The 25662-nt window shown below is 48.2% G+C and overlaps 1 long non-coding RNA gene across 1 annotated transcript; it reads left to right on the top strand.

The window, feature by feature from the left end:
* Positions 1-212: 212 nt before the first annotated feature.
* On the top strand, positions 213-24184 carry LOC125755053 (uncharacterized). The gene is made up of 3 exons (XR_007410560.1): positions 213-400; positions 4348-4544; positions 23191-24184. It is a non-coding gene; the product is annotated as an uncharacterized LOC125755053 (long non-coding RNA).
* Positions 24185-25662: the final 1478 nt, after the last annotated feature.

The raw sequence follows: 25662 nt of genomic DNA, 5'->3' as shown, positions 1-25662 counted from the left end.
TTGCCCGCCTGCCCGCCTGCCCCTGGACGGGCTCCCGGAGGTGGGGAGGTGAGGGCCGCCCCCCCCGGGCAGGTCTGGGCTGCACCCACTAGGACGTCGGGGGAGTCCGCCTGGGGGCGCGCGGGGAACGGCCCCTGCTGACCCGGGAAGGTTCCGTGCGTGCGGGTCTCAGAGCAAGCAGGGGTAGCTGCTGCGGCCGCCGCCCGACCCCAGGACCCGGCGCTCTCCCCGCTCGGCCCAGCAGCCGGCGCCCCGCAGCCCGGCCGCGCCCGGTACCCCTGGAGCAGCCCCCGCTTCTTCCCTCGCCTGCTGAGCGCCGGGAAGTGAGTTGAGGCTCATTAACACGTGCTAATGAGCGTTAGCCCAACTGCCTGCCGAAAGGAGAGCTGGAGGGAAGGAGGTAAGCCAGAGGCAAAAGAAGGTTGCAGGGGCCGAGGGGGGAAGGTGGCCCCTCAGAGGCGGGGACAAGCCAGAGCCGGCCTCGCGGGGCAGAACAGAGGGCAGGTTCCCAAAGCACTTGATTTTGCTCCAAGCAAATGTGTGTAGAGTTTCTTGCAGGAACACGCGAGGGAGAGGAGTCCTCAAGGGCCAGCTTTTGAGGACCGAAGGCTTCCCCCTCCCCCTTGTGCCAGAGTCCCCGGCTGGGAAATTCACCAACACTGCTGCCTGGCGGCCTGTCCGCTCTCTGGGGCGGCAGGATGGCTCCGTGGTTTAGCGGGGACACTCTGGAATCTGGGTGCTCGGGTCTGAATCCCAGAATAAGCCGGGTGACCTTGGGCAAGTTACATAACCCAGCTGCGTCTCAAATTTTCTCTTCTGCAAAATGGGAATGCGAGTATTCACCTTTAGAATTGTTGTGAGGTGTAAATGAATTGATGTTCCCGCTGCCCTTCATGGAGCCAGAGATCAGCAGTGATTAGCTTGGCGAGATCTTCCTTGGCCAGCATCCCTCTCCTGGGGTAGCGAATGGCTCCCGAAGGGGCCAGCCCCAGAGGGAGGCGGAGGGGAAGCTCTTCACCACAGTGCTGCAGAGCCCGCGGGGGCCACCTCAGCCCCTTCCAGCTCTGACACTGTCATTTGGGCTCCTCCATCTCCCCTCCTGCTCCTCCCCTGGCCCAGATCTGTGGGGCCAGAGAGCTCATCCCTGGTTCTCTAAGGACCAAAGCCAGTACCACCTGGCTGCTTTGGTTTTCCCGGTGATGAGGAGCGAGTAGAGCTCCTTGCTTCCTACTTTCCAGACAAGCTGAGATAGGGCTTGGGTGTCGGGGTTGGGGCAGGTGTTGCCTTGATCGGGGGAGGTCTTGGGTATGACTGCAGTGTGACCACAGTGACCTCCACCTCTGCGTTGGAACAACCTTGCATCATTCATTTTAGAGGCATGATTGGAATCTTTCTGGGAGGCCCATCCCTGGGCCCATCTCAGACACAGAGGGCTGTGAAGCCCAAGCAAGTCCTTTTGTCCCTTGTCCCCAAGCCAGGTACTGCAGAAGCAGTCGTGTTGAGGAGTTACCAGCTTTGTTCAGGGGTCAGAAAGCTGCCGGTTCAAAACCCACTTAGTAGTTGTGAGGCCATGAGCAGGCTCTTTAACCTCTTTAACCCTTAGGAAAAAATAGAGGTGATAAAAGTAATATTGGTCACACAAAATCAGTGTAAGGACCAAAAATAATGTAGTCAAAAAGTTAGCTAGCAAGCATCCTGGCAGTGGTATGTATGTGTTTGTTTAAAAGGTAGTTATTATATTAACATAGGATGTTAGGATGAATTTTTGTTGTTCTGAAAAGGGCCAAGTACCCCACTTGTAAAGCTGCTCCACAGAAGCCAGACACCTCCTGTCTGAGGGACTCACTAAGCCTGTCCCCCTCACTTCCAACCAAGGCCATGGGCTCTACAAAGCGAAGGCTGTGGAGTGGAGCGTGGAGGGAGTCTTAGCCTTTGCGGAGCGCAGCATTTGTGGCTGTTCTGAAACATGTTTTGTTGTGGGGGGGGCTCCAAAAGGCCCTTTCAGGTCACGGACGAGTGCCTGCAGTCAGGGGACTCTGACAAGCCCAGCCAGTCCTGGAGCAGAATTCTGGAGTCTTGACCCCATGTGAAGACAGAAGCGGTGCTGTTTCTGACTTAGAGTGGTCTGAAGGCCCACACTGTCCTGTCCTGTGCCTAGAAGGGTTGTACCCCATTCCTCTTCTCTGCAGTCTTTGGAGGTGGCTGTGCCTCCTCAGAAAGGTGCACCGAGTTTAAGGGCAGAGCAGAAGCCGGATACCTGCTGGTCAGCCTTTGGTGTTGAAGGAAGTCAGGGTAGAGCTGAAAACTGCTCTGGGAAAACCTTCATTCCGCTGTGCTGGACCCCCTGACTCCCCAGAGAGCAGCAGCAGCAGCTCCTCCAGCCCACGGGGACCAGAAAGGTGACAGGAGTTCCTCCTCTCCTCCCGCCCCGCCAGCGCCAGCGTGTGCAGAGTGCTTCTGAGATCCTGGCCATAGGGAGCCTCTCTGTGGCCAAGAGTGATGCCATGGCCACTGTTTCCAGGATGCCCATGAGTTCAAGCTGATGGCTGGCCCCCCCTCCCCAGAAGGGGAATATTGCGTACCGTCCTCCTTTTTGCTCCCCTAGCCCGCCAGCTGCACCTCGAGGGCTGCAACCCAATGCCAAGGATTGGCAAGAAGGCTTGCCCGACTTGCCCTCTGCTTCAGACCCCAGAGTCGCTTTCCGGAGGGAGGGAGGTCTGCTGACGGTGAGGTGGTGAGAGGCTGGAGAACAGATGACAACCTTGCAGCCAGCACCCACTGGGCCCAGATAATTGGCAGGGCTCCTCAGAGCACCTGGTGTTAGTTTGGAGCCCATCAAAGAGAAAACCAGAAGCCCGATCTGGTTCTTCTCTCTGCCTGGAAATATTTCTTCCAGGTATGGCTTCTTTGGTCTTTATGATGGTCAGGCCTGGCTATCCGGGTACCAGAAAGCTGGCCTTGCTTCCCAGGAAGAAGGATAAAAGGGATGCAGGAGCCCAGCAGTTTCCATGGAAACAGATCAGGTGGAGGAGAATAGTCTAGAGGAACCCAGAGGTGGGAGCAGCACTTTTGAGTAAACTCGGTCTGAAGCCTGAGATTCTATGGCCAAAATAGTTCCTCCGAGGAAGGGATTTGGGTCACCAGAAAACAACTGGATGTGGAATAACAACAGATGGGGGCTGTTGGGTGACGCCCTCCCCCAGTAGGCCGGCACGGGGGTGAGAGCTCAGGTTCCAGAATCCAGTAGGTCCCTTTCAGCTTTTGCTTCTGCTGCTAATCAGCAGCTGTGCCGAGTGATGGCTGTGTGACCCTGGGCAAGGTGTCTACCCTCTCTGAGCTTTCATGTTTTCATTGGCAAAATGAGGATAATTCTAGTAGCTTACTTGAATGGCTTTTGTAAGGGTTAAACATGGCAGCCCATGGAAAGGGTGATGTAAGGCCTGGAACGTAATAAGCCCTCAGATGTTATAGATGGGAAAACGGATGGCGGTTGATAAGTCTAATCCAATCAGTGTAGCCCATCCCTCCGGCCAACGTGATTGGTTCAGGATAGGCAATGAGAGAGTATCTCAGAATGTGGAGGAGCCACAGAAAGGGCTCCCTCTCCACCTGCAGATGTTCTGGTATGAAGCTGTGAGGTCTGGAATTGCTGCAGCCATCTTGACACCCTGAGTGAAGAATCTTGGGTGACCTAAGATGGGGAAGGGCACAGAGTGGAGACTGAGGATGAGGCCCATGTTGCACAAGGTGGGGCAGAGAGACTGGAGGAATTTGAGTTGATATGATATTGGGGTCCCGGAGCAAATGGTCAAGAAAGAATTCTTGAGACATTTTTGGTGCAAAAACGGTGGTTTTAGGGCAGCCCGGGTGGCTCAGCCATTTAGCGCTGCCTTGGGCCCGAGGAGTGATCCTGGAGTCCCGGGATCGAGTCCCACGTCGGGCTCCCTGCACGGAGCCTGCTTCTCCCTCTGCCTGTGCCTCTGCCTCTCTGTCTCTCATGAGTAAATAAATAAATCTTTAAAAAAAAAGGTGGTTTTATTATAGCATGGGACAGGACCTTGTGGGCAGAAGAGCTGTACGGGGATTGTGAGGAGTGATTGATGATATACTTTTTAGTTAGGGGATTAGGGAGAGCGTAAGTCTCTAAGGAATTTGGAAGCAAGGCTTCCAGGACCTTGAGGGGGCTAGCTGCTGTTAAGAGAAGGTTCAGGAGACCCTTCTGATGTATATCCTTGGCCATATGTTTGGAGGATGATTGCTAGCTTATATCTTGGAGTGGGGGTAGAGATAGGGGAAGTTTCCAAGTGGATTTTTATTTATTTATTTTTACTTTTAAATGTTTTTTAGAGAGGGGGAGAGAGAATCTCAAGCAGACTCCCTGATGAGTGCGGAGCCCAACACGGGGCTCGATTCCAGGACCCTGCGATCATGACCTGAGCTGAAATCAAGAGTTGGATGGTTAACCAACTAAGCCACCCAGGTGCCCCTTGAAAGGGATTTTTGAAGAAGACTTACAGGATCCTGGAGGTCAAGCAAATGTGAAGGTAAGATTGCCTTTTGCATCTAGCAAAGTATTAACATTAAGCAGTTGAATTCCTGGTATGGAAGAAGGTCGCTCTGCCTGTCTCAAGTACTTGTCAGTGGGCTGCGGGTTGGAAGGAGATTTTATTTTATTTTATTTTTTTACATTTCTTTGGCCTTTGACATCATTTGAGCTGTTGGATAAAATGAGCCTGAAGTACCTTTAGACTTTCCTGTTACATGCATCAATAGACACCTATTAGTGTTTATGTTGGATTTTGTTTCATTTGCAACCAAAAAGTTCTAACTCCTAACTCAAGATGAGTGCAGTTGTTCTAATGGAAGCTGGACTTGGGTAACCTTTTGGAAACAAGCCTTCTCTCTTTTGTGTTTTCTTGGGATAGCTGGGTCGCCCTTTCATAGATTCTGTTTCCATCTCGATCCTTCCTCCATTTTCTTCTCTCACACAGCAAGCATCCTTAAGCCTTGCCTTTTCTTTCCCACCATAGCCACTCAACGTCAATTTGTCCTGAAGTCATAGCTTCCATTTCTCCTGACAGGCTCAGCCTGTTTCCCTATTCCAAATTCCCAAGAGAAGAATGTGATTGGTCTAGTTCATCTTTTTGTTTTGGGCCATCCAAATCCTAGGGGCTGTCTCAGTGTGTGTGGCACCCACCCCTTGATCCAGTCAGCTGTGGCTGGGGTCAGGGAGGGGGATGTTCCTCTTAGAGTTGGGGGCATGGTGGCATTGGTTAACACCTCTAACACTGGGCGCTCAAGGTGGAAAACTCAAACAGGCAGTGGGACATATTTGCTGTAAACGGAGTAAAAATCTCTGACCAGTGAATCCAAATGTAAAACAGAGAGCAGGATGGGAGAGAGGGATGTCATCTAGAACAGGGATTGGCAAACTTCTTTTTCTTTTTTTTGGGCAAAAATGTTTTTTTTTTGTAAAGGGCCGTGTAGTAAATTTATTTGACTTTGCAGGTCACAGGGTCTCTGTCTCAGCTACTCAATTCTGCCATTTCCTGTAGCAGGAAAGCAGCCACAGACAATATGCAAACAAATGAACATCATTTGTTTCAATAAAACTTTATTTACAAAAACATGTCGCGAGCTGGGTTTGGCCTAGGGGACATAATTTACCGAACCCTGATCTGGTAGAAAGGTTTCTAGACTCTCTCTAACCTCTCTACACTGCAGTTTCTTCTTTGAAATAGGGATTGTAATAGAACCCACGGAGAAGGACTGTTGTGATGGGTCAATAAAATACATATGTAAATTGTTCAACACAGTGTTTGGCACAGAGTGATAGACATTGGCTGCTTTTATTCTCTTTATCATTGGGAGGGATCGCGGAATAACTGGACTCTAGATCCACCCATTAGCTTTGTGAGTCTAGAAATGACCCTTTGTAGGGTTGTCATCCCTCTTTTCAGAGGGTGGGATGAGATTGCTGAGGAAAGAGTTGGAGGAAGTGGAGAAAGGTAAGACTCAGGCAAGGAGGGCAAAGGGAAATGTAGCTGCAATAAATCCAAATCTGTATGGCCTCCATGTGAGGCTGGCTTGGCCTCTGCTCAGGGACCTGGCAGGGATCCCTGGGCTCCATTTGCAAACAAACCTGCTTCGCTTCCTGCCAGCATGGGACTTCCTGGTGGCCAGGAATTTGGAACTTTTCACCAAGGCTAGGAAAAGGGTCCCTGAAGGAGCAGTGTCCCACTTCCAGGATTTCCCAGGATGCAGCAGGGATGTTGGAATGAAGTGCTGCATTCCATTCATTAGTGAATTTATTTAAAATTTAATTCATCTGTGCTGAGGTGGAACCCCTGGCCAGGGAAGCTAGTGTGCCCAACAGTATTTACCGCACCCCAGATAGGATCAGATACAACTGAGTGGTCCAGGCAGGGAGACACAAGGCCAGCCATTCTGGACCAGTGGCCAACAGGGAGGACCCAGTGTTTCTCCATGTGACCTCCAACCCCCACCACTAGTTATCTGGTAATCCCTGGCCTCTCTCACACTCAGACACTGTCCTGGAGACAGAGGCAAGAAGAAGATTAAAAGATAGCTTTTATCCAAAAGAAATGAACTCCTCCAAATGTCCTCTTCTAAGTGAACCAGCATGGAGGTGCCATAAATTGGCAATTTTAAGGTGTGTTCCCCTAATCCTGTCCCTGCTTCCCAGCAGGATGGGAGCCCTGGAGGATGATTGCATCAATTATGGGAAACAAAGAAACTGTATTTCTTGTACATCTGTCTGAGTGACCTGCGACCCTGCTACATTCAGTTCTTTGTCACCCTCACTGGGATAGAAGTAGGGACCTGTCTGTTTGGTTCATATTTTTTCCAGCTCTCATATGGATAATTGTTGAATGAATGAATAAATGGATGAATGAATGAATGGCAGCAGAATGGAAGAGGATGTTTCTGTGTATAAAATCAAGACCCTCTGGAAGCTCTAGAAGTGACCCCAGGCACTGATCTGGCCTGCTCAACTCCTGGCAATCCAGGGCCAGGCAATGGGCCCATTTGGGTTGCCCTCAGGAGGGCAGCTGCTCGCCCTGCTGGGGGTGCAGCACCGGCTGGTGGGGAGGAGGGGCCTGGCTCTCAGCCTCTCCCCTCATTCACTAATCCCCAGGCCTGGCTCCGGGCTGTTGCCCTGCCCTGCCTTCCTGATCACGTCACTGGGAATCCCCTCAGAGGCAGGCCGCAGGATGGGGCTTGTGGGGACCAGGTCTAGGCTGGAAGAGACCACAGTGGGACACTTCCTAGAATCTTGAGCTCTGGCTGTGATTGCTGATGGTCTGATACAGGAGCCAGAAGCTCAGGCCAAGCCCCGTGCAGCCAGTGCTGGAGGGTGACAAAGGAGGAGATCCAGAAGGAAGAGAGGAAGAGAGGGAGAAGGGAAAGGGAAGGGAATGTGTTTTTCCAGGAGCTGCAGAATCAGTTAGTGAGGTCACCAGGGTCACCTGCTTATAGTAGATGCCAATGGCGCCCTGCCAAGGTTCTTCTAGCAATGGAACAACATTCTCCGGAGGCTGTGAGTATTGAGTGCTAAGGCATCATTCTCTGGAGAATTGCCACCTTGTCCAGAGATGTTCCCCACAACCCCATGGGGGACAAACCATAGCCAGTGACTGATGGATACAGGGCATCATGGGCTGACTCTTGCCTCAAGGTGAGAGGACCCTGTGGTAGCCTTCCTGTTCCAGAACTCCCTGTGGGATCAAGCCAAGGCCATGCTTCAGTTGAACCCGTACCTTTGCTTGGAGTTTCCCTCGTCCCTGCTCCCTCCAGTTTCTCCTGGGCCCCGTCCCTCGATAACTCACCTGCACAAGAATCCCTGTCTCAGACTCTGCCTTCAGATTAGACCTAAGACATAGCCTCAGACTAAAACCTCTCTTTCACTTGCTGGGAAGCCCAGCTCTACAGCCTAGGACCCCAGTTTCTGATGGTATCTAGAGACATGTCTTCACCTGAGGGCAGGGTGGCTTCCAGCATCTCATGTCAGCAGTTCTAACACAGAGTTCTAGCATCACCGCTCATCAGCCATTTGAACTTGGACCAATACTTTAGCTTCTTAGAGTTTCTATTTCTGCATCTGAGGAATTGGGATCATAATACAATCTTGCAAGACAGCTGTAAGATAGGGAGAGCCAGGGGAGATGGTGACAAAGAATTTGGCTTATAGTCAGACAGACCTGCCCAGCTGTGTGACCTTGAGTGTGCTGCTAATTTTTCTAGTCTCTATTTTCTGATCCATAAGATGAGGCTAATACTAGTACTGAAGTCATAGGTTCCTGAGAGCACTGAGTACACGTACAGCACTTAATACAAAGCCTGGCCCATTAGTAAACACTAACCATAGAGATTTGTATGGTGCCTGCACAGACTACGTACTTAGTACGAAGTGAGTGTTGTTCTTGTTAATGGGTATATGTGCAAAGTTAGTTGGTAATAATAATATCTTTGGTAATTTGGGAGAGGTGCCTAAAAGGTAGCCCAGAGTGTGGCACATTGGACCCTTGGGACCTGGTGCATGGGATGTGGGCTGGGGAGGGGTAGGCAGATGGAACCCATCCTAGCTCACTTCTCAGCCAACCAGTACGAACCCTAAGGCCACTGTTCTGCAGCCTGCTGCCGGCAGCGTGCCGGCAAGCCAGCCCATTTGTCACCCTGTCATCTCTCCACACTTGAAAGCAAATCCCCAGGGATCATGGGCACTGCACGCAGAACAAGGAGCCACTTTTCTCTCTAGGTCTGGAGAAGGGGAAGCAAGGATGGTGAATAGCCAAGAGTGACTAAGGGCTTGTCCTTGCAGAGAGGATGGTTTGATGGGAAAGGTGCAAGTACTGCCTTTCACGAGGGGAAGGGTCAGCAAAGTGTGCTTCTTGAGCATGTCCAGCCATCTCCTGTGTCTGCATGGCCTGCAAGCTAAGGGTGGTTTTTCCATTTGTAAGTGCTTGGAAGCAGTGAAAAAAAAAGTAATATTTTTATGAAAATGATATGAAATTCACATTTCATTATCCATACTAGCTTTAGAGACCTAGCCATGCTCTGTGTGGCTGGTTTCATGCTACAGCAGCAGAAGGGAGTGATCCCCACAGAAACCCTATGGCCTGCAAAGCTGAAAACACTGGCTCTCTGGCCCTTTCCAAAACAAGTGGGCCGGGCCCTGACTGAGAGCATCAGGCTGACCAAGCGAGGTCAGAAAGTAAGAAAAGCAGAAAGCAAGATGTTTCTCCTTTGCTCACGTTTGTTTTTCCTCTGCCTCCTGTTCATCCTCTTCCGATGCTTGGTACTTTCTTAATACCTGGCTGATGCAGAGGGAAGAGTCTGATGAATAAACTCATACTAAGGTGTTGGTTACTTAATGCACTGCACTCTTCTTCTCCCAGGAGATTGGACTAAAGGAATACATCTTTGCGTGGTGGAATTTTAGGAAGTGTGGAGCATGTCAGTGTGTGCTCACCTGTGTGTGTGCGTGCACGTGCATGAGAGGGAGAGAGAGAAATTTGTAATCACAGAGAGTGGCAGCTGCTGAGTTCTGGCCCAAAGGAACTGGCCAAATAGATTCTCTGTGATTGAACCACCTGGGAGTGAGCAGTATGAGCTCACCTTAGCGGCTCCTGGAACCTCGGGGGATAGGTTAGAGCAGTCCCGGCCCTTCTGATGTGAGCTCTAAACCTGTGCAAGGCTCCTTCGATGGCTGGATGAAGTGGGAGGACATGGAATTGGAGAACAAGTCGCAACAACGGGGGTATCACTTCTCCCCCAAGGCTCTGCCCAGGAATTCAAACCCTCCGTGGCTTGGCCAGAGGACAGGTGATCGCTGGCTTTATGGCTTCATTGGCCTTGACACTCGCTCTGCAGGCCTCTGCAGGCCGTCGCTGCCTTTGTACAGTAGCGTGCCTTTGTCTCCTCTTCCCCCTGCAGCCTGGATCTGAAGGGCAGTCCCAGCTGGTGAGCGGCCTGCCAGTCCCTCTGCCTGTGGCTCCTGCTGCCCCACCATCCCCCAGACTGTGGGCTGAGCCCTGGCTCCAGTGGGGCTCTACTGCCCCCGCCCCTGTGTGAATTCTCCAAGTTGCCCTCCCTACCAGAACCAGGGCGTGCTTTCTGAAATGCCAGATGTTATGAGATGTTATGTGCTGGATTGTGCTCCCCACCCCCCCACCCCAGTTCTTGTGTTGAAGCCCTCCTGCCCTCCTAGTACCTCAGGTATGACTGGGTTTGGGGATACACCCTTTAAAGAGATCATTAAGTTAAAGTGAGGCTGTTGAGGGGAGCCCTAGTCCATCCTGATGTCCTGACAAGAGGAAATATGGACACACAGAGAGATCCTGGGGGTGCACACACAGAGTGAGGGGAGGGGCCACCTGCAAGCCTAAAAGGGGCATCAGCATGAAACCAACCCCGCTGATACCTTGACCTTGGCCTTCCAGCCCCTGGACTGTGTGAAAAGAAAAATCTGTTGTTGAAGCGATGCAGCTTATGGCAGCCCTAGAGGACAGACACCAGCTTACTTCTCAGTCTAAAATCCTCAACTCTCTGTCACCTAAGTCTGCACTCTGCGTGGCTCTCTTCCCCCCCACCTCCCACCCCCCAGCCTCAGCTCCCGCCACCCCTCGCTCTCGGCCTTCATCCACCCACACCAGACAATTTCTTGGATTCTCCAGAGTGTGACCTGTTCCCCAAAGCCAAGCTTTTGCATATGTTGTGCCCTGTGCCCTGTGGGCTCTTTCCTCTACCTGCCAATCCCTCCCTCCCTCAGGATTCCTTTCCAGTACCCCTCCTCTTCCGACCTTCCTGATGGGAATGCCAAGTAGGGCTCTGGTGGGTGTTACACATGGGATTCGCCAACGGCCAGCCTAGCTCTCCTGGAGAACAAGACCTGTACCTTATTGATCTCTGTGGCCCCAGAACTCAGCACACGGTGAGACCTGTGATATATGCGGCAACTCTTGGTGAGTGCTTGTTGGAGGTCAGCTCTGGGCTGAGACTTCACCTGCACGACCTCATTTACCTTATCCTACACTTTCCAGCTCCCAATTCTGCAGCGAGGAGCAAATATTAGAATGTACCTAGTACTTGGCACGATGACACGGGCATGTGACAGCTTCTATGGGCTTTGCATCTAGCAGCTCGCACCTGCTCCCTTCTTCAGGGACCATCTGAGCCACTTCACCTCCAAGAGACCTGGACGTGCTCATAGGGGGTCAGGCAGAGACCAAGAAGTGACTTGATGTCACACCCTGGTTTGGCCTCCTTCCGCTCTGTCCTGTTCCCTCCACTCCCTTTAACTGGTTCCTCCTGGCTGCACTTCCTTCCTGATAAACCCCTCGCCCCCAAATCCTTGTCTCACATTCTGCTGCTTGGAGACTCCGATGTAAGATGGGGTTGGCAACTTTTCCAGCAAAGGGCCAGATAATAAAATTTCAGGCTTTGTGAGCCATCTAGTCTCTGTCATAACTACTCAGCTCTGCCATTGTAGCAGGAAAACAGCCATAGACAATACGTGAATGAATATGCATGGCTGTGTTCCAATAAAACTTTATTTACAGAAAGAGGAGGGGTCCGGATTTAGTCTGGGAGCCATGGTTTGCCGACCTTTGGCTGAACACAACAGCCCTAGAAGGTTGGTGCTCTGTCCCATCTTCATCTTTTTTTTTTTTTTTGAAGATTTTATTTACTTATTTCATACACACACACACACACACAGAAAGAGAGAGAACACAAGCAGTGGGAATGGCAGGCAGAGGGAGAAGGAAAAGCAGGCTCCCCACTGAGCAAGCAGGAAGCCTGATGCTGCTCAATCCCAGGACCCTGGGATCATGACCTGAGCCAAAGGCAGACACTTAATTGACTGAGCCACCCCGGCGCCCTCCATCCTCATTCTTATAGATGAGAAAATTGAGGTACAGAGAAGTAGCTGGTCCTAGGTCACCGCGGATCACATATAGGCAGGGCCTGCGGACTGAGTCTGAAGCCTCTAGGCTGGACTCGTCCCTGCAACAGAGGTTTAGTTAAGTTCATGGTTCCAGGTGCCTAACAGGAGGCAAGAAAACGGTGGCAAGTGAGAATGTTCTGGTTGGCTTAACTCTCTTCTACCTCCAGAAGGAGGACTGGCAGTGGTGTGCTTGCAGTGGGGTTGCAGGGATGCATCTCCTCTCAAGTTCTGGGCGATTGCCACTAAAATATCAATCAGCTCATTTGCCTTCCTCAAGGCGCGTGGACTGAGAAGGGCTCCTGGAATCCTTTGCGAAACCGACGTGTTGGAAAGATTTTAAAAATAGCACCAGGCCCTTTGACAAGATGAGCGCTAATTACCCCGAGGCTCTGGCACCCCAGCCGCTGTGCCGCCACAGCGTGGGCTTGGAGCCCTCCCTCCACCCCCTGCCCTGAATCGTGAAGGCTTTGTGGAGAAGTGAGGTGAGGCTGTCAGTATGCCCCGAATTTTCTGGCTCAGGCCAGGGAGCTGCTTCATTATAAGGGTCTCCAACCAGGACCATTCTAGCAGGGATGCCGCAGAACCTGCTTCCTGCATGTGTCAGGGAGTGGGGTGCAGCAGGGGGAGCCCAGCCCCCCGCCCAGGGGCTCAGCAACCCAGGAAGCTTTCTGGCCAGCTGTGTGTGTGTGTGTGTGTGTGTGTGTGTGTGTGAACTTTTTCTTAGTAAAATAATTTATATTCATTGTAGAAAATGCTGCTAAACAAAAAGAAGAAAACTCACCCACAGTCCCACTCCCTGGGTTAGCGATTTATTAACATTTTGGTTTAATTCTTTCCAGTCTTTGCCTCTGCCTATATTTATGTATTATTTATTTATTATAAAAATGAGGTCCTTCGCTGAGTGTCAGTGGCATATTTTGACCATGCCATTGTATGCTTTTCTACAATGTCTTTTGAAATGACCATGCATGATACACGCTTTGCATGCATGTGTCATAACTTCTTTACTTACCAATTCCCTATTATTAGGGAAAAGGCATCGCTTCCAGTCATTTTACTGTTATTTTTTTAAAAAGATTTTATTCATCCATGAGAGAGGGAGAGAGAGCACATGCATGAGTGTGTGTGGGGGGAGGGCAGACGGAGAGGGAGAAGCAGACTCCCTGTTGAGCAGGGGTGCTCTGTGCGGGACTCCATCCCAGGACCCCGGGATCATGACCTGAGCTGAAGGCACATGCTTAGCCAGCTGAGCCACCCAGGTGCCCCTAGTCATTTTATTGTTATAAACAAAGTAGCTAAGTCTTTGTTTGAGTCCTTGATGATCCTTACTTTTTTCAGGTATGGAATGGCTGGGGCTTGGGGTAACCTTTGGGGAGGCTGAAATCTTATCGATCTGCTATAAATTATCTACAGCTTCTTGACAAGACATTCTGAGGGAGCAATTAAGGGCACATGTTCTAAAGCTTGAGCAGTTGGGTTTGAATCCCAGCTCTGCCTAAAAAAAAGAGTTTGGGACTCTGGGCATATTACTTCACTTCAGTTTCTTTATGTAATGTTGGAACAACAATACTATCCAACTTTGTGCTCCTGGGATAACGATCTGACTCTCTGCCACTGCTCTGGCGGCGTCCTCCCCTGCTTCTGCCCTTGATTCTGCTCCCCTAGCCTCACTGAGGGAACACATGAGTGGCAGGTCCACCACAGGACCTTTGCACTTGCTGTCCTTTCAGTGTGATACATTCTTCCTCCAGATTTCCACATGGTTCACTTCCTTACTTCCCTCAGGTCTTGACTCATTTGACCCTCTTTCTGACCATTCTCTCTTTATCATTCTCTGTCACTTCACTGGGTTGTTTTTCTTCTTTCTTTCTTTCTTTCTTTCTTTCTTTCTTTCTTTCTTTTTTTTTTTTCTGGTTTGTTTTTCTTAGACCATCATGACCTCCTGATGTATAACATGTCTATTTTTTAAAGATATTTTTAAAAAAAATTTATAACATTTAAAAAATATTTTATTTATTTATTCATGAGAGACAGAGACACAGGCAGAGGGAGAAGCAGGCTCCACGCAGGGAGCCCAATGTGGGACTTGATCCTGGGTCTCTAGGATCACGCCCTGGGCTGAAGGCGGCGCTAAACTGCTGAGCCACCCGGGCTACCCTGTCTGTTTTTGTCCCTTTCCCCCACCCTGAGGATAAAAATTCCTTGAGGGCAGGGAGTTTGTTATCTTGTTCATGACAATGTCTCTAGCATCTGAACTTACATTGCCTGTCACATGGAAGGTGCTCAAACAGAATTTTTGGCGTGGATGAATTTTGCGTATGAAGCCAAGCCCGGGACAGTGCACAATAAATTATTATTCACCAACTAGAAGAGCTGAATGGGATAGTTGGGAGGTTGGGATGGTGTTTTCCAGCGGGTCTGAGCAGCGGTGTCATTGAAGGGACAAGAGGTGGGAGGTGGGAGGGATGTCCTATTTGACCCCTCCTGCAGCTCTTGGTTGAACAGGGATTGGCACTTGGGGTGATGGGCCCTGGGGGTGTGTGGCCACAGCGCCCCCTGTCTCCCCTCTCTGCTCCCTTCTCAGGGGACAACCCCCTTCTTCAAACACGGCACCTTCTCTCAAAGAATCTGTCCTTGGGCTGTTTGATTTGAAGGGGAGCCAGGCAGCTGGAAGCCCGGGGAAGAACTGAGGGCCCTTCCTTGCCCTGAGCTGGCTCTCTTCTGAGGCTGCATCTCCCTTCTCATTTACTCTCCTCCTCTGCTGCAGTGGCCTGGAATTGCTTGCTGCCCTGAATGCTCTCCCCACTCCAGGGCTTTTACGGATGCCGTTCTCTCTGCAGGGAGGACCTTTCCGTCTACTTCCCAACTGCATCCCACTACCTCTCAGGGCTCAGCTCAGGGCTTGCCTGAGAAGTACCCTGACCGCCCCGCACCCCCTCACTCCAGGCTGGTGCCTCTGCAGCCTCCACACTTGTATTCACAGGGTTTTTCTAACTCTGTGTTTTCTTACTGGCCTCACCAACTAAACTGTCCAGTGAACACAGGGACCTTGCATCCCTCACTGCTTATCCTCAGTGCCTTGCCTGACACGGAGAAGGTGCTTGATATTGTTGAGTGAATGAATGAATGGTGATGAAAAGGCACCGAAAGTGTTGGGGGTCGGGGGACATCTGACTGGACACTTGCTCACGGTTGCGTGGTGGATGGCCGCCAGGGCCTGGAGTCTCGGGGTCTGTCTCAGGCCAGGCACTCCTATGGTTTTTTGGATAAAGCATCCTTATGTGTCTAGGGGAGTGACATTCTCTGCCTGGTGGCCCAGCCCTGGCAGATTCAAATGCTCCAGCCAGTTTCTATAAATGTGAACATTTCAATTGGGCAGCAGCTGCCATGGTAACTGGCTGAATCTTAGAACTTGGGAACTGGGAACAGACCAGAGACCAGGTAACTTTCAATAGGCTTTTTTGAATTGCGCTGGTGTGGAAGCTCACTAAGGAGACCTGACTTTGCCCAAGTGCTCCAGATTGCTGACAGCCAGGGCTTCCCTCTCTCTAGGAAGGGATCTTCAGGGGCTTTGCTGGCCATATTTGTAATATCTTCAGCTTATCCTCTTGGATCCCGGGTTGTTTGGGGCTCAGAGGAGGCAGGCTGAGATTTTTCTTGGTACACTGAAGTGATAGGACTGGGGAGGGGCATAGCAAAGCAGGCAGAGGAAGATCACTGTCACCTTTAATGTTCTGTTCCAGTCAAACTTGCAAGTAACAATCCATGCTTGTGAGTGAGTACCTTCTCCTCCTGGAGCTTTCTCAAATGGTAGGACAATGTTTTTGAAACGTTAACTAATATTATTTTCCCCGTGGCATTTTTTCTTCCCAGTCTGTATGCTGTGTGCTCAGTGTTTGACCCCAGCTGGAGGAGGGGTCAAATAGGACAACACATACAGCTGTGCATGTGCATACAGATGTTCAGGTTGTGCACTGTGTAAGTCCATCCAGGCTGTGTGCATGACACTCCCTGAAGTGTGCTGTATGCCAGCACTGAGAACGGAGGTAACAAAAGAAAAAGGAGATGCTTTAGGGATTTTCTATTCAAAAGCCATGTCCTTGGGGGAATGAAATGAACTCTAAGTATAGATAAAAGAATGAGAGAATGGTGGATAACCAAGAATAAGGGTTCTTCAGCCGCAGTCTAAATAAAGATTCCTTGAGGTATCAGAGGGAGAAGAGAGGTGGTAGCCCATTGAGAAGAGGACCCTGAACTCTGCAACCTGGGCTAAGTCCAGGTCAGGGTAAGGGGGTGTGGCAAAAACCCCATCAGTTTGCTGAATCCAGGGGTCTCAGAAGGCTCATACCCTATTTCCCAGGTGCAACTCCAGCAAAGAAAGGGCTGCATGCTGGATCTAAGCCTCAAAGGGTGAAGAGCGGCAGGATGATTTCAGTGCTGTGGGCGCAGCATCGGAGCCAGCCAGGGAACTGCTGAAAATGAACGATCCCATGGGCGGGGTGGGCCATGACTGAGCAGCCTTCTGTGTGGAACAGCAATCAGGAAGGATGGGGTGGTGGCTGAATCAGGAGGCCCAAGTGGACATGGATTGTGAGAATCAGATCTTCCTCCACCCCGGGCCCTCAGTGGTCCTGGAAACCTAAGTGCGAGTGTGTGGGGAAATGAAATTGGGGGTCCTCAATTTGGCCCAGACTTAGTGTCTGTTCTCTGGTGGGATGAGAGGTGAGAACAGAGATTAAGTTGCATTAAAGACAAATAAGGTAATGTTTCTTGCAGTCAGTCCTGAGTCTTGGATGCAAGATTTATTCCCCCAACACATTGCTCTGAGGTTCTCAAAAAGGAGCCTGACTGGCTGTGTTTATCCACCAGGGCTGCCAGTTAGCCCTGGGGAGCTTGTGGAAACACACACACCATGTGCTCTTAGACTTAAGAATCAGGATATCTCGGGCGGGGCTGGCCTGTGTACTCCGTTGGCTAGATCAGTACCTGAACAGTAGCCAGTGAGACTTTCTCAACTGAATTTGCTGTGGGCTTTAGAGAAGCTTCTTCCTCCCTCCCCCCATTTCTTTATTTATGAAAACAAGTAAATCCCCTTTCTGCAAGTGACTCCCAACACTTAGAAATTCTCAGATGACAGATCTTAAAAGAAACACATAGCCCTGATGGTCATCAAAAACCATCACATGGGACTCCTGGGTGGCTCAGAGGTTGAGCGTCTGCCTTTGGCTCAGGGTGTGATCATGATCCCGGGATCAAGTCCCACATCGGGCTCCCTGCAGGGAGCCTGCTTCTTCCTCTGCCTGTGTCTCTCATGAATAAACAAATAAAATCTTAAAAAAACAAAAACCAAACCAACAATAAAAAACAAGAAACATTCCATGATTATTGTTTCAAAAAGGAGTCTTTGGGGCACCTGGGTGTCTCAGGCTAACTCTTGATCTCACCTCATGTCTTGGTCTCCGGGTCATGAGTTAAAGCCCCACATTGGGCTCCATGCTGGGTGTGGAGTCTACTTAAAAAAGAAATAAATAGAGTAAATAAAATAAAAAGGCAATCTTTGTCATTTAGAAATTCATTCTTTAATATTAACAGATGAAATAATAGTAGTAACAAGCTACTTAGGAAACAGGTAGACATGACAAGGATCCAAGCTGAACTTTGCAGCCTGTAACCTTTTCTGTAGACTTGATTTTGAAACAGTGTAAATGTTTTCTGTGATTAAAAAAAATTAACTCAAAAGCAGAAATGACAGTCTTTGAACAAAGAAAAACACAAATCGTGTGAACCTAATCGTGTGTCAGGTTGGAGACACACAAAAAGGAAAGATTTTTTTTTTTAGATTTTATTTATTTATTCATGAGAGACATACAGAGAGAGGCAGAGACACGGGCAGAGGGAGAAGCAGGCCCCATGCAGGGAGCCCGATGCGGGACTTGATCCCGGGTCTCCAGGATCATGCCCTGGGCCGAAGGTGGTGCTAAACTGCTGAGCCACCCGAGCTGCCCAAAACGGAAAGATTTTGTCTGACTTTTAAAACGCAGTATTTAAAAAAAATAAAAAATAAAAAAAAAATAAAATAAAATAAAACGCAGTATTTTAACTATATACACTTAGTGGAATATATCCTTAGGGCAAAGTAACTGAAAAATAGATCTTAACGTGCTTTCAGCAAAAATATCATTGGAAATAATATTGATATTATTATTCAAAACCATTTCACACACATGGTAAAATAAAGCAAATAAATAACGATGTTATTGGGAAGTAAGGTTTCAACATGAGAGAAGAGATGCAAATTTAAAATTAAGAGCCTCAGGAAAAATTCTGTAATTTAAAATTTGCATTGGAAATATCAGTTTAAATGTATGATGCACTTTCTTTTTTTTTATTTTTTAATTTATTCATGATAGAGAGAGAGAGAGAGAGAGAGAGGCAGAGACACAGGCAGAGGGAGAAGCAGACTCCAAGCAGGGAGCCTGATGAGGGACTCGATCCCGGGACCCCAGGACCGCACCCCGGGCCAAAGGCAGGCGCTGAACCGCTGAGCCACCCAGGGATCCCCTCTTTTTTGAAATATACACACACATTTGTATTTCCTACGTCTGTGAACTCTAGAAGCCTAGACCAATAACCACCCAACTCCATAGCAGTGAGAAGCCCAGGGCCCAGGTCATGGTCTCCCAAACCGTTCCCCACTGGAAGGGGGGATATTTCAACCAAAGGCAGTGTATAGGACCTGTTTACCTCCTGATTTGAACAGAATAACTGTAAAGAAGCATTTATGAAATGATGGGGAAGACGATTGGAAAATACCTAATGGAATGAAGGAATTATAGTCATTGTATTTTGGCTCTGTTTTTAAAAAGAGATCTTACCTTTTTAAGATATATGCTGAAGTGGGGCACCTGCGTGGCTCAGTCGGTCAAGCATCTACCATTGGCTCAGGTCAGGATCCCAGGATCCTGGGATCGAGCCCTGCACTGGTCTCCTTGCTCAGTGGGGAGTCAGCTTCTCCCTCTCCCTCTGCTGTTCCCCCTGCTTGTGCTCTCTCTCTCTGTCAAATAAATAAACACAATCTTAAAAAAAAGTGATATATACTGAAGTAGTCACAGATGACAACTCTTGGTTTTGCTTCAGAATGATCCAGCGGGAATGGGAGGAGAAGTAGGTGGAGATTAGAAGAAAAAAAGTTGGGGCACATACTGATCATTGGTGACGTGAGGGTTTGTTGTACATGTAGTTCTGTGTATGTTTGAAAATTTACATAGATTTTTTTTTTTTTAAGTAAGGAAAAGAAGCAGCAGGAGGAAGAGGAGAAGGAAGAGTAGGGGGTATTCCATAGATATTCCCAAGTTAAAGGAATCTTAGGTTGTCCTCTTAGAGAAGTCCAGGCCTCCAGGGAGCTCAGCCACTTGTCTCTGCCCCTAAGGTCACAGTGTCTCTTGGGCAAAGAGACACGTGACTGGTGACCTAGACAGAGACTCGGAAATCACAGCAGTGGATTGGATAATTCATTTAGAGGCAGCTGGCTGAGCTGGCCTGGCGGCAGGGCAGCTGGGAACAGGGCATTGGTGGAGAAAACCTGGGAACAGGGAGCTAAGTGCCCTGGGCTTGTAAAGGGAACTAATCCTACTTTTTAGGGTGCTGTAGTCCTACTTAGAAGGGATCACTAAGAAGGTACCGACTGAGTCAGTCCCGGGAGGCACTTGTATGATTCCAGATTTCAAGTATATTTAGTAATGCTAATGCTTTTTTTCAGATTATGAAAATAATATAGTCATAATAACATGCTTTTAAATAACATGACAAAAATCATCATGTGTGAAAGAAGCCAGATATAACAGAATACAGACTATAGTATTTCATTTATATCACACTCAGAAAGAACAGAATTCAACTACATTGTTTAGAGATACATGGTTTAGGTGGTGGTTTTAGGGGAAAAAGAAGGATGTGAGTAAGACAATGAAAATGGTTATCTTTAGGGGGGAAGGCAGGAGCTAGGGTCAGAAGAGACACAAGTGGGGCTTCTGGGGTCTGATACGGGTGGTGGTTACGTGGGTGTTTTTTTATGAAGCTGAAAATTTATGTTTTATGCACTGCCCCCTAAATGTGTCATGCTTCACAGTATAAATATAGAAATGATATACTTTACCTGTGGAAAATTAGGAAGATAGGAAAAAGTACAAAATAGAAAGAGAAAAGTCACATGCAATCACTCTACTTAGAAGTTGACATTTTGGTATGTATCATTTGGGAAGGAGCCGAGCTTGGTAGTTGAGGAGTACACTTTGGAGATGGACTGACCCAGCAGGGTTCAAAGCTTGGCTTTGCCACGTACTAAATGTGAGTCCTTGGACAAGTGATGGAAGTTCTCAACAGAAAAACACCTGTCTGGGAGTGTTGTCATGGGGATTGATTTAAATAATGCTCAGAGAACACCCAGACTGTGATATATCTTCAATCAGTGTTAGCTATTTTTAGTTCATTCCAATCTTTTAAAAAGCATAGGTATATGCATATCTAATTTGTATATTAGATGTGTGTATGTATAACCTGTAGGTTTTTTGAAACTATTACAGTTCTTAATAGTTCTTACTTGAGACAATTAAAAAAAAAAAGCAGCCATCCCTTATGGGAGTCCCTCTAAGGGACAATTCAATACAATAAAGCCTGAATAATCTTTTTTTAAATAAAGATTTTATTTATTCATGAGAGACACAGAGAGAGAGAGAGAGAGAGACAGAGACATAGGCAGAAGGAGAAGCAGGCTCCGTGTGGGACTCGATCCTGGGACCCCAGGATCATGGCCTGAGCCAAAGGTAGATGCTCAGCCACTGAGCCACCCAGGCGTTCCAAGCCTGAACAATCTGATTTAACATCCAAAGCTGTCTGTAGCCTACACTACTCCATCACTCTCCAGAGATTATCTGCTCATGCCTTTCCTTGCACCATTACCCTTGTCTGACATCTCTTCTCCTTTTTGCTGGTTGAAATTTGACTCGTTCTTTGGGACATAGCACAAGCACTCTCCATGACACCCTCCTTGGTCCTACCAATCGGGGCAGAAGAGAGTAGTCCTCTACATAGGACATGCCTATGTATGGAAGCCCAGGGAGAAGCCCACACTCTCTCCTACCTCTAAGGCACAGGTGGAGTCTTAGTTGGTGTTTACCTACAAGGGGGATGAACAGGTCCCCAAATTGCTTCTTGTTGATTTGAAAGCCATTGGAAATAAGTCATGTCAGGGCTTAGGGTGGGAATAACCTATCCAGAAACTAGCACCTTGAATAGAATTTTAAATGGCTCAAGCTAGTATGCTCCTTCTCATGATCTAAAAGCTGAAAAAGATCACAGACTCAAACATAGAAGAGACCTTTTCTTGTGTAGAAGAAATCCAGAACTGGGTGGCTGGGCCTCATAGTGGAGGCTTCATAGTGCCATGAGGCCAGCTCTCATCTCTCTGCTTTGCCATCTCCAGGGCACAGCCACCCTTATGTCCCCACAGGGTCTAAAATGATTGTTAGTGCACGAGTCATTGGATATCCAGGCCAGGCCATAGGGCCAGGTTGTAAAGGGACATAAATGGGGACATGTTTTCCTTTTAAGAGTCTTTCTAAAAGTCCTATCTGACACTTCCATTTACATCTCATTGGCCAGGACTAAACTCAAAGGGAGTCTGGGAAGTATCACCACCCAAATGCAACTGGCATCCTGTTATAGAGAAGGAAGGTGAAAATGGTTTGTTGGGAGCAGCACCCAGCAGCCTCTGCCTCTGCCAGAGGCTCTCTCAACTGGCAGTATTACCAGCATCGCTCTCCCCTGTAAGGGGAGCTGGCACAGAACAGGCAACTCTGGGGGGCTGAGGTAAGGCACATTAATGTTACAATCATATAGAAATGCCCAGGGGTCCTAGGAAGTCACCCGTCCTGCATGGCAGTGGTTCCCTCAGGCCTCCTATCTCTTCTTGCTCTGGTGTGTCCTTCCTTTGACTTCTACTTGAAGGACATCCTTCCAAACCTCAGCTCTGAGGTGTGTCATGATTTCCAGAAACTTTCAGAGTTTGCGGTTTCTTTTTTGGTACTCGCCTTTCAAAGTCTTTTGCACACACAGTTCTACTTTATTTTCACTAAAGCCTCATTTGGTAGTTAGCAGGTGGTGTCGATGGCTCTTGCTGTATGCCATAGAAATGCGGAGCACTTTTACACGCTACATTCTTACAATGACCGAGGGGCCAGAGCTGCTGGAAGCCCATTTTTCAGATGAAGAAATGGAGGCTCTGAATGATGAACTGGCTTGTCTGAGGTCACAGAGGATGTAGTTGGGGTTTGAACCCAGTTCTCTCTGATTCTGAACCCCCTGCTCCTTAACCATAAGGCTAGGTTAGCTCTTACTCTTATTTGATAGTTGAGAAAAAGAAACCCAAAGGAGGTTATTTTTTATTTTTGAGATTTTATTTATTTATTCATGAGAGACACAGAGACATAGGCAGAGAGAGAAGCAGGATCCCTGTGGGGAGCCTGATGCGGGACTCGATCTCAGGATCCCGGGATCATGACCTGAGCCAAGGGCAGACACTCAACCACTGAGCCACCCAGGTGCCCCTCCCAAAGGAGGTTAAAGTGGCTTGTAAAAGCTTATAAACCAAGTGGGTGGTGATGCCAACCTCAGGACCCAGGCTCCTAGCCTTCTCACCGCTGAGCTGCATGGTCCCATCGCCCAGGACCTTGGAGCATTGCCCAGGACCTTGGAGCATCGCCCAGGCCAAGCCGACTCACAGGGCTCAGAATTACACCTAGGATCCCTGCCCCCTCCTCACCATTTCCAACCCAGACAAATCAAGGCCAAAGGTAGATTTGTGGACTGTCCGGGAGAAGCTGCAGCCCTAGCAGGAGGGGAGCGATGAGCATCTTTTGAATTGTGAGCTGGACCTCTTTGATCTGAAAATCAATAGGAATAAATTGGTTAGACCCACCAAAGCCTTTCCCTGCCATGCCCTGCATGCGGTAGCTCTTGAACTTGCTGCCATCCCCAGCCCTCCAGCACTGTGTGACTCCCTCAGGATGGCACCTGCCGCTGCCCCTGTAGAAAAGCAGGCATCAGATGGAGCTATCCTTCTGCCAGCACCAAACAGGAGGTTTGTTTTTGTTTTGTTTTGTTTTGTTTTTTTCTGATTGCAGCCCATTCTGTGACTTCAACATCTCTTCCCCACTGTTTGGCAGGTACTGTCCCAGATTTTAGCTGTAAGAAGAAGACCCGGATTTAAGAGACCTGTATGGAAAATGCCAACTGGACCCTAGCAAAGCTTCCTGGAGATCCCACAGGGAACACTGTGTGGCTATTTCAGAACTTCTCAGCTTCACTCAAGGGCTGAGCAGTGTGGCCAGCCAGGTGTTTGGGATGCGTGCGCTGCTGGTTTGTCCTGTTCATCACTCTGTGGTTTTCTGAACAGTGTCAGGAGTACCCAGGATCGGCATGCCCAAAGCTGGAAGGGCATGTTACAGTCATCTTGTCTAGTCCTGGATCTCCAGGGTGAACCAGACCTCCTGGGAATATTTTCCAGTTGAAAATAATTCAGCAGATGATCTTGTACTCTGTTTCAGTGCTTGACACATTCTAGGTACTCAGTGAATAAATATTGAATGAATGAATACAGGAATAAATTGCCTCTGTAACTAATGGCTTCTGAGCCAGGAAGTTCTGCAGGGAATGCTGAGAACTCATGTTTACTCATTAGTTGTCCAGGAGTTAAGAAAGTGTAAGGTCAAGAAACTAGCATCTCATTAAAAAGAAAGGATAATAACTATAATTATGCATTAGGATCTTACTATTTGCTGAATGCTTTATATGAATCATCTTTTTAAATACTCACAAACATTATCCTCCTTTTAGAATTTAGAGAACTGAGGGCCAGGGAGGTCAAACAACTTAGCCAAGGTCATCCACCTAGTGAGTGGCAGATCCAAGATTCAAATCTGGGTTCTGCTGATGCTAAAGTCTGTAGTCTTAGCCAATGTACTTAAAAAACAAAATCTTTGGGGAGGGGCGCCAGGGTTGATTAGTCAATTGATCATCTGACTCTTGATTTCAGCTCAGGTCATGATCTTAGGGTTGGGAGATCGAGCCTGCGTTGGACTCTGAGCTCAATGTGGAGTCTGCTTGAGATTCTTCTCTCCCTCTCTCCCTCTGCCCCTTCCCTTGCTTGCTCAATCGCACTCTCTCTCCCAAAATAAATTTAAAAATGAAATATTAAAAATATCTTTGGAGAAATCTCTCTTCTCTTTCCTTCATTTGCTTCTTTTCCTCTTCTGAGAAAAAGTCTTTCAAGCAATGGGTAGAGTGTGGGCTGATAACCCTTTCCTTGATTGGACAATGGAGCCACTAAATTTCTCCTGAAGAACATTAACAAGACAATAGTCTCTGATGACTTTGAGGTGCTCCACATATTTCTCTTCTCTTTTTTTTTTTTTTTTTTTTTTTATATTTCTCTTCTCAAATGAGGCTGATGATCTTTTCATCCATCCATCCATCCATCCAGAAATATACTGATGGTCCGAATATGTTACATGGTAGAGATACAACAGAAAATAAAGGCACACAGTGAATGCCTTCTCTCATGAAACTTGCCATCTCCTCTCTGAGTGCCTTTGAACAGAGAAGGCCAATTCTATGATGGGCAGTGAGAGTGACCTTATACTATCCTCTGGTCTCAGTAGGTAATATAAGGAGGGCAAAGTAGTTGGGTATAGTGCAATAGAATAAGTGGGGCACTAACTAGAAAGTTCATGGCTCATCTAAGGGGGACAGCCAGTCCTGAATTCCAGCTGAATGTGGTCCTGACTCCCAATGTGATTAGCTATTTGTGTTTTTATCAAAAGAGGGTGGATATTTACATTTTTATGTGAGAGCTCCTGATTTTAAGATATGGGCAATTTATTCTAGTAAATCTTCCCATGTGTCCCCTCTGTCCGTCTCTATATGCATTCACGCCTCCCCCCATGAATCTGATCCAATTTATAAGCTGTTGGTTTGCAATTTTTGCTTTATAGTCTTATAAAGTCTTATAAAGTCTTATGTAATCTAGATTACATAAGAGTGGCAGTGTGCATTTAATAGATACTATTTCATCTTTGCTACTCTTTTTTAAAAATTCAAGATTGGTACTTTAGCTCTACAACTATTACCCCTTAAGAATAATTTGTCTAAAATATGCCTTCTGGCTAGTAAGATGATGGAGGCGTATCTAGGGGATGCAGGGTTATGTAGGCATAAACATGCATTTAGCTATGTGGATATTATGATTTTGAAAGCTACCTTAGTTAAGATGGTTTAAGGAAGACTCTTTGGTGTTTTAGAGCCCACTTCGATGTGAATAGTAAGCAGGGGGAGAGGATGATTCAACTGAGAACCTAGAACTAGGACACAGACAGTCTTTCACGTCTAGGTCACTGAACTCCATCCAGCCCAAGGCACAACTGTCTAAAACGTGTAAGCATCAACAGCTGCCTAGTGGACCATGCGTGAGACACTCGAGATCCCAATTTGCTATGATATTTGCATTTTCTATACCACTTTGCTGCTGTGCTTAGGTGTCACCTTTCATAACAAATATGTGAACGTTGCCAGCACTGTCATTCCCTGTTTAGTGACTATAGAGACTGAGGTGGTGGAGGATGTCCTGCTAGTTTAGCGAG

Source organism: Canis lupus, chromosome 5 (assembly GCF_003254725.2).
Source record: "Canis lupus dingo isolate Sandy chromosome 5, ASM325472v2, whole genome shotgun sequence".
In the NCBI taxonomy this organism is placed as follows: domain Eukaryota; kingdom Metazoa; phylum Chordata; class Mammalia; order Carnivora; family Canidae; genus Canis; species Canis lupus.
The sequence above is the reverse complement of the archived record's forward strand: the minus strand, read 5'-3'. Positions and strand labels throughout refer to the sequence as shown.